The sequence below is a fragment of the Neomonachus schauinslandi genome, chromosome 8 (assembly GCF_002201575.2).
Source record: "Neomonachus schauinslandi chromosome 8, ASM220157v2, whole genome shotgun sequence".
Lineage (NCBI taxonomy): Eukaryota > Metazoa > Chordata > Mammalia > Carnivora > Phocidae > Neomonachus > Neomonachus schauinslandi.
Genome location: NC_058410.1, coordinates 87,848,680 through 87,861,519, shown reverse-complemented (window position 1 = coordinate 87,861,519; position 12,840 = coordinate 87,848,680). Strand labels below are relative to the sequence as shown.

At 35.3% G+C, this 12,840-nt stretch overlaps 1 pseudogene; it reads left to right on the top strand.

Moving 5' to 3' along the window:
* The first annotated feature begins 6,828 nt into the window (after positions 1-6,828).
* LOC110582033 overlaps positions 6,829-12,840 on the top strand; it is a 43,717-nt pseudogene continuing 37,705 nt past the window's right edge.

The following is a 12,840-nucleotide window of genomic DNA, read 5'->3' as shown; positions in this document are numbered from 1 at the left end:
AAAGAGAGAGTAAGCAGGGGGAGTGGCAGGCAGAAGGAGAGGAAGAAGCAGGCTCCCCGTGGAGCACGGAGCCCAGTGTGGAGCTCAATCCCAGGACCTGGGATCATGACCCCAGATGAAGGCAGATGCTCAACTGACTGAACCACCCAGGCGCCCCCATGCATAAGGTTTTAATCTCACCAACCTTGCAAGTATGAGCAGGAAGTCAGCAGCATCTTAGTGTTGCTAACACATGACTATCTAGTCTCAGTACTTTCTTTAAGACAAGTAAAACCAGGGGTGCCTGGGTAGCTCAGTCAGTTAAGTGTCCCACTCTTGATTTAGGCTCAGGTCATGGTCTCAGGGTCCTGGGATGGAGCCCCCAGTGGGGCTCCCTGCTTAGTGGAGTCAGCTAGAGATTCTCTTGCCCTCCGCCCCTACTCATTCCCCACCCCCAGCTCATGATTCTCTCTCTCTAAATAGAAAAATAAACCTTAAAAAAAAAAAAAAGTGAAACCATGCCACACAGAAATCATTACTCTATGGAGGTTTAAATTCATTAACAGTCTGAGTTCAGGGCTTCCTAAACTTTTTTATGCCTTGCTTAAACATGTCTCTAGTGTTCAGCTTTTATCATCTGAATGATTTAAAGTTACCACAGCTCAAAGTCCTTTTCTCACATCCATGGCATAATATTCCCTACGTTTTCTGTTCTATTCATTCTAAATCCTGTCCAAGAGCAGGTACACGATTCACAAGATTATCAGGCCCTGATGGCAGAAAAGTGCCGTAGCCTTCAACCAGTCCCTTTGCAGACCTTCCATCCCTTTTCAGAATTGCCTCCATTTCCTTTCAAAACCAGGTATACATAAGAACAGGTTAAAGAAAAGACAAAGTTTAACCAGTAATTTCACTAGGACATTTTTTCCCACTTCTATTTAGTTAACTTGCATTTGCTATATACTTCTGTTTTTCCCTCTGGAATGTGCAGTCTCAAACTCAATACTCTCTGGGGGAAAAAGTAATTTCAAAAAAGTAATTTCTCTATTTTTCAGGTAGTATTTCAAGAAATATATCAATTTGTACAATATCTTGTTTTAGTCCATCATGGCACAAGTGCAAGATTCAGGAAGCTATGGTGAAAATGCTCCCACATGTGGCTAAGTACTAAGTCCAAATTCTGCCACCACAACCCCATTTTAGTATGGATAAAACCATAATTTTCTGCCTCCTGTTACTTGTTCTATTTCAAGCTCAAGCCTTTACTTGTATTTTTAGAAAACTGTAAAGGGAACCTTGTTTAAATACTAGTCTACTCTTCATCTTTCATCACATGTATTGCTAATGTTCTAATACCTTCATTTCCAATATTTTATGGGGAAAAACCACACTCTTTTCTCCGGTGCTACCCATCATAAGGATGAAAATGACTTGAAAAATTTAATTTTGACATGCTGACCACACTCAACCCCTTAGATCAATGAAGGACTGGAAACAATGTGCCCTACAGTGCACAAAACCTAGGAAAGGTGTTTTTCTTCGTATCTCACCAATTTATTCTAGAGAATCAATATGGGTGTTGAACTCTCCCTAGTCTATTCATTTTTCTTTAATTCAAGAATGGAAGGACCACAGGAGAAGCCTTTGGACATATAAATTAATAATTTCTTACTCTTCCTTGTACTTTTAAATTACTTTGATAACATAGTTATCATCACAACTCAGGAAATAAATATTAGAAGATAGCAAAGAATAAGAAACAACTTGCTTTTGGAAAAAAATTAAAACAAACACACGACAAACGAATGAAGTATATTAAAATAAATTTTCCATTTTATTCATCATTTATTCGGACTCATTTTGTGAGGGCACTGGATCTAAAAATCAATGATGAAATTATGAATAGAAAGAGATAATTCATTCTTGCCGTTAAGGATGGTCTTCATTGTCATCAAATATGCTATTTATATGCCTGCTTAAACTATTTGAGGGTCTATGAACTCTAAGGGCTACAGAAACAGTGACGAGAAAAAAATGACTAGAATACATATGAGGCTTAGAACTTACTCTCAAAGACTGTGTTCTGGTGTGGAGAGGACAGAAGAAACACATACAAATGAGAATTAATTTTAGCTAAAGAGGAAATGATGAATGGGCCTATAAAATGTGAAACTAGCCATATTTAAGAGTCTAATTTGTGGCTTACTAGCAAGGTCCTTTGTTGAATTGGATCAAGGGTTGTCAAATTTTCTCTGCAAAAGAACAGATTACAAATATTTTGTGCTTTGTGAACAATAAGATCTCTGTGGCAAATACTCAATTCTGTTGTTGTAATGCAAAAGCAACCATAGAAAATTAGCATAAACTCATTAGCATGCAATATTGCAATAAAACTTTATTTATGAAAACTGATATTTGAATTTCATATCATTTTCACATATTATGAATTATTACTATTCGTTTTATTTTTTCCAACCATTTAAAAATGTAAAAAACAATGTCAGACTAGATTTATGCTGTGGACCACATAATTTGACTACCTCTGAATTAGAACATTAATTTACAAGGAAGAGTGGAGGTTGGAAATTTCTTCATTCTAAAAAAGCTCTTGTGTTGGGTAGGACAATGGATGGAGGACCTTGTTTCTGTTTGATGGTATGACAAATAGTGGAGCTGTATATCACATGTAGAAGCTAAAAACATGTCCTTATACAACTTGAACTTGTCCAATGGACTTTTCTTTCTTTCCTTCTTATTCTTTATGCAGTGTCTACCCTTTCTTTATTCTCTATAACCTCTCCTTTAGTCATGGTTTAAATATCTGAACTCATTTAGCTCTTTTTTCCCTCAAGCCCTGCACTGTCTTTGTGTCTCCATATGTTCTGGCCAAAGTTCAAATATTAGAAAGGTAACCTAACATTAGCTAGAAAATCTCAAATTTCATAAGAAACAAGCAAATGCTATTTAACAATGTTTTTAGGAAAATGCCAGTTTAAAATATTGAATAGTCTCTCTTCAGAAACCTTGCCCATGCAATTTTCTATTAAAATTCCGTTAATCTCTGAGTAGGTTAAGTGTGCTATTACTGATTTTACCCAGAAAGTAGACTCACAATAATATATTATTTTGCTCTTACTAAGGCCCTCTTCCACTTCACTTGCTTTTTCTCTGGCTTCTTCCTACTTCATGTTTGATTTATTTGCCCACATGTTAGATTAAGCATTTTATAAAGAAGGAAGTCTTTTCTAGTTAATTGAAATCACTTCAAGTACATCTGTTCTCAAGGATATTTTCCCACACAGGCCCCATGCCACACAGGAACACTGGAGCAAAAAATAACAACCATAGCCTCAGAAGAAGCAAGGCAATTGCAAGGTCAGCTAAAACAATTAAGAGAAATGAGTAATTGAAGATAATCCAAACATACACTCACAGGTCCTCAATCTGACAGATTCCTTTAGAATAAACATTTTGAAATATAGAGTTTGAGATTTCATCAATCTATTCTTTTTTGTTTAAGACTTTTATTTATTTTTTGACAGAGAGAGACAGCAAGAGAGGGAACACAAGCAGGGGGAATGGGAGAGGAAGAAGCAGGCTTCCCTGCCGAGCAAGGAACCCGATGTGGGGCTCGATTCCCAGGACCCTGGGATCATGACCTGAGCCGAAGGCAGACGCTAAACGGCTGAGCCACCCAGGCGCCCTCATCAATCTATTCTTAAAAGTAGAGTACTTAGATCAATATTATTTCTATTTTGCAATACTGTGTGCCATAGGAGAATTAATGCTATCAAAGAAAAAATATCTTTCCTGATATTACTACCATTTCTGGGAAGAAAATATTAATATGGTCAGATTTATGAATATAAAAATTCAATCTTTCCAATGTGCTGATTAGAATAACCCACTTTTTAGAAAATCTTAGGCAATAAATTAAGTTTGTCAAAACCCAATCAATACAATGACTTTAGCAAAACAGAGATGATACCAACCTAGTCAATCACTTACATGTTTTATTTATTAAATAGAAGGGGGCTCTTAATAGAGGAATATTTTTCTCTATATAGGTATGAATTTATGAATATATTCGTGTGTTAAGCAGAGAAAACGTGTGAGAAAATTTCTTTTACTTTTCAGTTATCTTTATTTTGTATTATGCATTTGTATTACATATAAAAATTTGTATTATGTAAGAAAATTTAACTTTGAAAAATTTTTAAAATACATTTTTGGAGCAGTTTTAATTTCACAGCAACATTGAGCAGAAGGTACATTTTCCCTATACCTCCTTCCCCCACACATGCAAAGCCTCCCCCACTATTAATAATCCCTACCAGAGTAATGTCTGTGTTACAATTGATGAACCTACATTGACACATCATCATCACCCCAAGTCCATAGTTTACAGGCGGGTCACTTTTGGTGTTATAAATTCTGTGGATTTAGACAAATTTATAATGACATGTATTTACCATTATGGCAGTTTCACCACCGTAAAAATAACCTGTGCTCCAACTTTTCATCCCATCTTCCCCACTAATCTTTGGTCATCACTGATATTTTTACTGGCCCACATTATTGTGGGTTTTACTTCCAGGTACCCCACCATTTTCAAGAAAAATTACCACAAGACTGACAGGGAAAGTGGAGATAGGAAATATACTTTGAAATATAGGAGTTTATTCTCCATAACAAAAGCCTCCTCTCCAGTGAAAAGGACTTTAACAGAACCTTAATTCACAGAGGCAGAAAGGCAACTACCCAATTCCAGATCCCTCTAGTCTCACCTAAGCAGGGAAGGGAGAAAAAAGAGGTAAGAAACACTAGTGAAGGTCACAGATCAGGGACACAGGCCCACTAAAAGACTGAAATTTAATCATAAGATTATAGGGTTTTAAATTATTTAAACAATATTTCAGAATTTTCATGGTACAGATCATGCACATATGGTAAATAAATGTCTATATCTTACATACTTTGGGAAGTTATTATAAATAGGATCTTAAAATTTCATTTTCTAATAGTTTATTGATAGAACATATAAATGTAATAGATTTTTTATTTCTTAAAAATATAGGATCATTATACTGAGAATTATCATGATATCTGAATTTGGCTTCTTTGATCATTTGGTGTCCTACTCTGTCACCGGAATTTCTTATAAATTGGTGATTGGAAACAGGGTCTTGATCAGATGTAGACTATATTTACTACACAGATGGTATTGTGAACTTCTATTAAAATGAAGATAATGCAGAACATTCCTCCTTTTGTGATGATAATGGTCATTAGTGATCATTGCCATAATTTTTTTTCTCTTTCATCAAGGTTTGAATATATTGAACACATGAATATATTCGTGTGTTAAGCAGAGAAAAATTTATATTCTGTTATTTGTTCAAATTTATATTCTGTTATTTGTTAGCTAACATATTTTTATAAATAGCAACTTTTCTTAATTAAATATTTGTTTTCCTTCGTTATTTATAGAGGAGGGAAATTCTTGATTTTTTCCTTTATTAACCAATTCTCTAAATAATTAGTGGTTCCTCAGTAGCCTTTAAAGGTGATTAATTAGTTGTGACTTTTAATTTTTTAATTGTCATTAATTGATTAATTTAATTACTTCACTCCATGGAAGTTATTTTAATGGGTGGTCAATTGTCCCTGGTTAGGTCAGGCCTGTTGAAGTTGGCCTCTGCATCCTTTTGATATGACTCAGTTGTCTTTGATAGCATCTTTGACTTCTGGTGTGGCAAAATGTCCCACATTCATCTTGTATATTTCTCACCACTATTCTAAAGTAAAACACCTCTCTCAAGAGCCATTATTTCTTCTAGAAGGAATTGATGTTTGGAAACCACAAACAATTAGCTAGATGTTATCATTGCGTCTTGGCCTTTGCTTTAGCTTTTTAGGTTTACACAGCTAGAACACATCTTGACCACAAGACAATAAAACAAAACAAAACAAAACAACCATGCAGCTCTACAAGCTTGAAAAGGCAGGGAAACAGATTCTCCAGCCTTGATGTCACTGTGAAGATATTTTTTTCTGAGAAGAGATTACATTTTAAAAAGTAGACTTTGAGTAAATTAGATTTCCATCCGTAATGTGAGTGTGACTCATTCAGTCAGTTGAAGGCCTTAAGAGAAAAAAGACTGAGGGCCTCCAAGGAAGAAGGAATTCTGGCTCTATACTGCCTTTGGACTGAAGTTGTAATATCCAATCTGCTGGCCTGCCTTGCAGATTTTGGACTGGACAGCTCCCACATTCGCTGGAGCCAATTCCTTAAAATCTCTCTTTCTCTATTTTTCTTTCTTTCTTTTACACACACATATACACACACACATACTTTTGATTCACTTTCTCTGGAAAAATGAGACAACTATATTAGGTGACTCTTTTCTTCCTTGCTTTTTCCCCTTTCATAAATGGAAATGTCTGTAATTGTTATTCTATGACTAACCTATCATTTTATTTTGGGAACAGGTAACTGTTACTAAGTTTCACAGGCTCCTAGATGGAAAGGAATATTCCCCAGGATGGGTCTTATTCAAAGTTTCACCTATACCTGATTTATTATCTAGATGAGATTTGGGACTTTTGAAATGATCATATTTATGTTGATTTTGATGCTATAATAGGTTTGTACTTTTGAGGATGATAGGATAAGTGAAGGTATTTTGCACATGGTTTGTACGTGAATCTTTGGGGCAGAAGGCAAACTGTTGTAGGCTAGATAATGGCCCCAAAGATACCTGGGTATTAACCCATAGAACCTGTGTATATTATATATAGTAATAGGGACCTAGCCGACCTACTTAAATTAAGGATCTTGAAAACGATATGACCAATGAAGCAAAATGCTACACTGTTGGCTTTGAAGATGGAGAAATGGATCACAAACCAAGGAATGTACCTCTAGAAGAAGTAAAAGGTGAGGAAACTAATTCTTGCAAGAGATTCTAGCCCAATGAAGGTTCAGACTTCTGTCCTACAGAACTCTTAGGGAATAGCTGTTATTTTAATCCACCAAAAAAAAATGTGATAAGTTGTTACAACAGCCATAGGAAACTAATAAACATAGTATTCCCCTTTCTTTTATGTCAGAAATTGGCAGTTCTTGATGATACCTAATAAGTACTGATTTGCTTTATCCTATGACTTTACACATGTCCCAGAATAATAATACCAACACTACTGCAACAATTTGATATTGAAAATAATTTATTTTTTTTCCATTTTTCTTTTTTACGGTATTTCCCATTATGAAAATACAAATAGTGTTTTTTTTTAATAGTGTGTTTTAAAGTAACTCCTAATTATGCAAGAAGTCTCCATGCATATTAAGCATATCATCATTGTCAAACTCTCCTCTTTTTGTCCCATGGGCTCTGGAATTACTCCACACTGCCAAAGTCTCCAAAACTCTGTGAATACATAATTGCTTGGGAAACTGGAGAAGAGTGCTCCTGTTCTAGGTCACTGTTTTGAGGACTTTTTCTTCCTACCCATAGGGACTTGTCTTAAGATTCTTAATTTCTTCTCTAAAAATGCCAACAGTGAAGATGGCCAATTGTACCCATTACAATATGCACAGTATGCATGTTGTTTAGGGACTGGGAATGTGGCCCAGAGTGCCTGTGTCTAAATCCTCCTTCTGCAATTTACCATGTATGGTAACATCAGGACAATTGCTTAACCTCTCTGTGCCTCTGGACCTTTACTGTAGTAAAATACAAGCGTAATGATAACAGTACTAATTAAATAGGGCTAGTGTACTACTTCATCTAATATGTATCAAGAGCTTAGAAAAGTGTTACATATGTAACAAGCAGTATTACTATTATTACCATGGCTGAGATAAACTGTTCTTGAATATGAGGTAATTGGGACAACCAAATGCATTTACATATAAGCACATTTTATAACTGAAAAAAAATATAATAATTATTTTTTCTGTGGTTATACATCCAATGTAACACATGTGCAAACACATACAATATACACACACCATATATATACATACATTACATACATTTACATATTTGTTTGTGTATTTAAACTCCTAGAAGGCCACAGAACTTCTCATAATAAAATAGTCATTAAAGGAAAAGAAGTGAAAGGCTGTCAAGGTCAAAGATAGAAAATACACAACTCTATATAAATCTAATTTTGTTGATTTGACTCTAAACTTGCATACATAATTTACATAATTTTATAGCAGTAGAAACTTTTTAAAAATGCAATTACTACATATCAAAGACAAAATGAAACTTGAATGTAACTATATATTAAGTTTTATCTTTGATAAGGGGAAACTTAGTCTGACACTTTTCTCTCTCTAATTTTATACTAGAAAAATATAACCTGAAATTCTTCCATAGAAGTATTTAGAGACATTCTGCATTCCTTTTTTTTTAAAGATATATAATAGAACATTGAATGTTTTTTTCATGACATAGTCAATTAATTCCCTCTTAGTTCCTCTTTTTATTCTTCTGTTCTTGTAAGTTGTACATTTGTCTTTTTGTTTGTTTGTTTTTCTAGTGTGTCTTTGGGATAAATTCTGCTAAGAATCAAAGATTGTTGAATCAAAAGATAAATGCATATATAATCTTACTACATAGTGTTAAATTCCCCTCTGGTTGAATTATTTTGTATTCCTTGAAGTGATATATAAAACGGCATATTTACCCACAGTATCAACTGCAAAATGTGTGGTCAAACTTTGGGATTTTACCTATCTATAAAATAGAAAATACTCTCCTGAGTGTGGCTTTAATTTCCATTTCTATTACTATAAATGAGGTTGGGTCTTTTTTTTTTTTTTTTAATGTTATGTTAGTCACCATACAATACATCATTAGTTTTTGATGTGGTGATCCACGATCCATTGTTTTCATATAACACCCAGTGCTCCATGCAGTATGTGCCCTCCTTAATACCCATTACCAGGCTAACCCATCCCCCCACCCCCCCCTAAAACCCTGTTTGTTTCTCAGAATCCATAGTCTCTCATGGTTCATCTCTCCCTCCGATTTCCCTCCCTTCATTTTTCCCTCCCTTCTCCTAATGTCCTCCATGCTATTCCTTATGTTCCACAAGTAAGAGAAACCATATGATAATTGACTTTCTCTGCTTGACTTACTTCACTTAACATAATCTCCTCCGGTCCCATCCATGTTGATGTAAAAGTTGGGTATTCATCCTCTCTGATGGCTGAGTAATATTCCATTGTATATATGGACCACATCTTCTTTATCCATTCATCTGTTGAAGGGCATTCCGGCTCTTTCCACAGTTTGGCTATTGTGGACATTGCTGCTATGAACATTGGGGTACATATGGCCCCTCTTTTCACTACATCTGTGTCTTTGGGGTAAATACCCAGGAGTGCAGTTGCTGGATCATAAGGTAGCTCTATTTTTAACTTTTTGAGGCACCTCCACACTGTTTTCCAAAGTCGCTGTGCCAACTTGCATTCCCACCAACAGTGTAAGAGGGTTCCCCTTTCTCCACAACCTCTCCAGCATTTGTTGTTTCTTTCCGTGTCCATTTTTGCCATTCTAACTGGTGTAAGGTGGTATCTCAATGTGGTTTTAATTTGAATTTCCCTAATGGCTAATGATGATGAACATTTTTTCATGTGTCTGTTAGCCATGTGTATGTCTTCTTTTGAGAAGTGTCTTTTCATCTCTTTTGCCCATTTTTTGACTTGATTATTTGCTTTTTGGGTGTTGAGTTTGAGAAGTTCTTTATAGATCTTGGATAGAAGCCCTTTATCTGTAGTGTCATTTGCAAATACCTTCTCCCATTCTGTGGGTTGCCTCTTTGTTTTGTTGACTGTTTCCTTTGCTGTGCAGAAGCTTTTTATCTTGATGAACTCCCAAAAGTTCATTTTTGCTTTTGTTTCACTAGCTTTTGGAGATGTATCTTGAAAGAAGTTGCTGTGGGCGATGTCAAAGAGCTTACTGCCTATGTTCTCCTCTAGGATTTTGATGGATTCCTGTCTCACATTGAGGTCTTCCATCCACTTTGAGTTTATCTTTGTGAATGGTGTTAGAGAATGGTCGAGTTTCATTCTTCTGCATGTGGCTGTCCAATTTTCCCAGCACCATTTATTGAAGAGACTGTCTTTTTTCCATTGCATGTTTTTTCCTGCTTTGTCAAAGATTATTTGACCATAGAGTTGAGGGTCCATATCTGGGTTCTCTATTCTGTTCCATTGCTCTATATGTCTGTTTTTGTGCCAGTACCATGCTGTCTTGGTGATCACAGCTTGTAATATAGCTTGAAATCAGTCAACGTGATGCCCCCAGCTTTGTTTTTCTTTTTCAACATTTCCTTGGTGATTCGGGGTCTTTTCTGATTCCATACAAATTTTAGGATTGTTTGTTCCAGCTTAATATATTAGTAAGGCAATTTACATTTCTTTTTCTCTGAATACTGCTCTTATTTCTTACTTGTTTCCATCAACATTTCAGGCTTTTTCTCTCAATTTTTAGAAGCTCTTTACATATTAAGGATTTTATCCTTGGTCTTTAAAAAAACTAACAAAATTTGCTTATGGTGCTCTTAGCTAACCAGAAGTCTGCTTGTAAGTGAAATTTATCGATCTTTCTATTGTTGCATCTGGACTTTGAATCATCAGTAGGAAAAATTTACCCCACTCTCAACTTAAACTTATCCTTCTTTTCTTGCATTAGTTGATATTTTAGTTTTTTAGATTTAAATATCTGACTGATTTGGAATTAATTTTCTGTAGATTATGAAAATGTGTTCAAATATATACTTTTCCAATAGTAAGCCAGTTATCCTTTTAAAGTTTATTTGAAAGACCATTTTTTCTTACAAATTAAAAAAAAAAAAACTAACTTCACTGCATTTTTTACATTTATATATAGAACTTGGTTTGCCTCTTATTTGCTCTGTTGATTCTGCTCTCTATTAGTACACCAATATTTTATTCCTTTTCATTATTGAGGTTTTAAATGTGTTTGAATATTTGCTAAGAATAGTACCCCTCTTTGCCATTCTTTTAAGATATTTTCCTAGTTAATTTTGATATATTGTTTTTCAAACTGACTGTTTGCTTGACTCAAAATAGACAAATAAATAAAAATAAAAATAACAGTATTCTTATTAGTTTTGCATTAAATTAGCTTAGCAAAGACTGACATTTATATGGTGTTGGATTTTTTATTTAAGAACATGATATACGTGGGGCACCTGGGTGGCTCAGATGGTTAAGTGTCTGCCTTTGGCTCAGGTCATGATCCCAGGGTCCTAGGATCGAGCCCTGCATCAGGCTCCCTGCTCATCAGGGAGATTGCTTCTCCCTCTCCCTCTGCCCCTGCTTGTGTTCCCTCTCTTGCTGTGTCTCTCTCTGTCAAATAAATAATAAAATCTTAAAAAAAAAAAAAAAGACCATGATATAGCTTTTCATTTTCTTAAGTTATTTTTGTGTCTTTCAGGAATGTTTTACAATATTCTGCATAAGATTTTGGATATATTTTTGTAAAGTTATGATTAGACCATCAGATATTCCTTTCTAATACTTTCCTGATGTTATTACTCAGTGATTTAGGCTACTCTGCATGTATTTGGGGGCTCGTGGTGTTATCCTGTCACTTGGTTTTATTGCATAAGTTGGCTATAATAATTTTTGTTATTTTGCTTATTTTGTCATGTTATATTTTGTGAGATGATTTAGGGATATTTATAAACTACACTGTTGCCATTGTTACTTTGCCTGGCATGATTAAATATTTTTGAATCTACATATTTGCTAATATAAAAACCCTTTTACCAAATATGCAAAAACTGTTTCCAAAATAATACCCATCCCCTCACCCACCTCCCCTCTAAAACCCTCAGTTTGTTTCTCAGAGTCCATAGTCTCTCATGCTTCATCTCCCCCTCTGACTCGCCCCCCTTTATTTTTCCCTTCCTACTCTCTTCTTTTTTTTTCAACACATAATGTATTATTTGTTTCAGAGGTACAGGTCTGTGATTCATCAGTCTTAGACAATTCACAGCGCTCACCATAGCATATACCCTCCCCAGTGTCTATCACCCAGCCACCCCATCCCACTGGGTGTTATACACAAATGATGAATCATGGAACACTACATCAAAAGGTAATGATGTAATGTATGGAGATTGACATAACATAATAAAATAAAATTTAAAAAAAATAAAATAAAATCTTAAAAAAAAGTCTGCTAGTAGATGACTTTAATAACAGTGGCTTACACAGGTTACTATGTATTTCTCTCTCATAAAGAAATCAAGAGGGAGTCAGCCTATGGCAGTTCCTTGTGTATTTCTGCCTAGCTATTCCTAGTGCATGACTTTTCTACTTGAGCTTCCTCACAATCAGGAGATCCTTATGAAGATCCAGTATCATTTCTAGGGTTAATGAAACAGGAGGAAGAAGGAGGAGGAATATAGGGAAATAAGGGACTTGCTAGCTAAACTGGGCCCCTTTCAAAGGTGGTCTCATGAAGTTTAACCATGCCTTCTATTTGCAATTCATTCATTCCTCATGGTAATGAAAGAAACAAAATATAGGATTTGTGGGGGTTTTTTGGCTTTTTTTTTTTGGTTTGTTTTTAGCTGGTACATTGCTAAATGAAGTAAAATTGGTTCTGTGTTACTAAGGAAGATGAAGAGAATGAGGTTTTTTTTTTTCTTTTTAAAGATTTTATTTATTTATTTGACAGAGAGAGACACAGCGAGAGAGGGAACACAAGCAGGGGGGTGGGAGAGGGAGAAGCCGGCTTCCCACAGAGCAGGGAACCTGATGCGGGGCTCGATGCGGGGCTCGATGCGGGGCTCGATGCGGGGCTCGAT